We start from the raw sequence: 2436 nt of genomic DNA on the forward strand, positions 1-2436 counted from the left end.
TGGCCAGTGGTCAGCTCAGGAAATCAATGTATTTAACAAAACATGTTTGGAGACAAGCTCATTCTGGACCAACCAATAACGTTGCACTCTTTTTTTAAAAAATTTTTTAAAGAAACTAGTGTTTTACAGTCAGTGCAAGATCGCTGGTAGAAGATTCTGAGTTATGGAGACAGGAATAGAGAACAATCTCTCCAGCAAGAAGCAACATGACCAAATGAAGTCACAGTGGCACCTGGTCCAAACGGAATTAACGTGGTGGTTTTTCATTTGTTCAGAGAACCACTGAGTGATTAGGATCCAAGCGCTCACTTCAGCAGATCACATAGAACTAAAATTGGAACAACACCGAGAAGATTAGCCCCTGCCCAAGGGTGAGATGAAAACCCGTGACGTGTCCCGCAATACTGAACTCCCTCACTCTTTCCATTGTGCAAGGACACAGCAGGAGACAAACCTCTAAGGGTCAGGAAGCGGATTCTCACCTGTAGGCATCTTGATCTTCCCAGCCTCCATTTCTGCAGGAAATGAATATTTGTTCTTCAAGCTCAGAACAAGCAAAGCAAAACTAAGCAAAACAAAAACCCCTACAAAGGTATCTTGAGACACCAGTGACTCAGAAAGTCACTGTTCATAAAGTAACTTTTTTTTTAGTACTAGAATTTTAGTTCATCAGTCATCATTTAGATAGCACTAGATTTTTAGTTTGGATCTCTGAAAACTCTTTGAAAGATTTTATTGTCTATTTTTAGAGTTGTAAACATTGTCACAGTCCTCAAGGACAGTTTAGAGAGAACACATGTTATTAGCACCTAATAGCAGCACCGGCCACAGAGTTGCTTCTTTAAGTTTTGGCTTCCTGTGAAGAAAATGGGATTATTGAGTAATTTTGGTTACTTTGTTAATGTGTGTATGTGAAGTTTAACTCATCATGATGTTTCACACAGAGGGGTTTGGTTCACTCATTTTATTACTAGTGTTGTTATGCCTCCTATAAATGCTTTAAGAAAAGAGTCTAGTCCTTTGAGTGTTTGTTTGGGGCAGATGGGTTTCCCAGGGGGTGCTGGTGGTAAAGAACCCTCTTGCCAATGCAGGAGATGTAAAAGACTTGAGTTTGATCCCTGGGTTGAGAAGATCATTTGAAGGTCTTTTGGGGCCTGTTTTCTTCTTTCTCTCTCTCTCTCTTTTTTCAATAATAAGGGTAAATCAGGATTATTTTTTTTCGGAGAAGGCAATGGCAATCCAGTCCAGTGTTCTTGTCTCGAGAATCCCAGGGATGGGGGAGCCTGGTGGGCTGCCGTCTGTAGGGTCACACAGAGTCAGACATGACTGAAGCGACTTAGCAGCAGCAGCAGCAGGATTCTTTTTTATGCGTGTTCTTCTGACAAGATGTTATGGGCTCCTATTAGTTTACCTGTTGGAATGTCTACAATGTTTATTAATCAGCGTGCTAAATTGCTCCAGTCATGTCCGACTTTTTGCAACCCTATGGACTATAGCCTGCCAGGCTCCTCTGTCCATGGGGTTCTCCAAGCAAGAATCCTTCTCCAGGGGATCTTCCCAATCCAAGAATCAAACACATGTCTCCTGCACTGGCAGGTGGCTTCTTAACAACTAGCTCAACCTGGGAACCCTTTATTAGCCAGAGGGGAGAGATTTAGGCCACTTAACATTTGTGGCGGCGTGTATTTTAACTAAATTTGTCTTCTAGAAAAAAGATGTTTAAATGCTTCTGAACTCTGGGCATCACGGAGACAATATAAACTGTGTTGAATCAGGAGGAATTTTGAGGTGTTTAAAAACAATTTTTCAAGTGAAACGAGCACCTCTTTGACATGGAGAGGGTTGATCTCCAGTGGGGATTCATATCACAAAGGAGTTTCTCAGCAACAGTGGCAGAAGCAATATTTGTGTAGAGGAAGACTTCAATTGTCCCGGGGGGAGAAAAGCCCCACAAAACATCATTTAATTGTGAAAGGCAATTGATAGAAATTGGCCTTGGAAAATTGAAGGAGCATCACTTGGAGATGCAGGAGAGGACCAGGAGACCTTGCTTCATCATTTACCCTCTTTACAGGCTGGCCTCACGGTGAACTAAGTTGGACTAAGTGGACTGCCTTGAATGGGTCATCCAGGAATCTGTATTATGCAGAAACAATGCTAGCTCTTTGCATATAAGATAAAACTTCAAATTAAAAAAAAAAAAAAAACCCCAAACCTGGTAGGTTTGGCAGATGGTGTAATTAAAAAATCCTGATCCAACCTGCTGTGAAAACTTCAGTCTCATCCAATTTCAAGCTTCCCTTTTCCCAGGCTCAGAAGCCCGCAGAGTAGGAAGGTCGTGTGGTTGGCATCTTTTGTTTTTAACCTTCCCCTTCCTCCCCGCTCTCTGGCTGCTGTTTTGGGTCCCTCTATGGTTTTTCCCGTGGTCATGTATGG

The 2436-nt window shown here is 42.2% G+C and overlaps 1 non-coding gene across 1 annotated transcript; it reads left to right on the forward strand.

Annotated features, from left to right (window-relative positions):
- Positions 1 to 301: 301 nt before the first annotated feature.
- On the forward strand, positions 302 to 406 carry LOC129538729 (U6 spliceosomal RNA). Its single transcript, XR_008682278.1, has one exon. It is a non-coding gene; the product is annotated as a U6 spliceosomal RNA (small nuclear RNA).
- The last annotated feature ends 2030 nt before the right edge of the window (positions 407 to 2436 follow it).

This window comes from Moschus berezovskii, chromosome 2, assembly GCF_049115385.1.
Source record: "Moschus berezovskii isolate FMDL1 chromosome 2, NW_MosBer_1.0, whole genome shotgun sequence".
Taxonomy (NCBI): Eukaryota; Metazoa; Chordata; class Mammalia; order Artiodactyla; family Moschidae; genus Moschus; species Moschus berezovskii.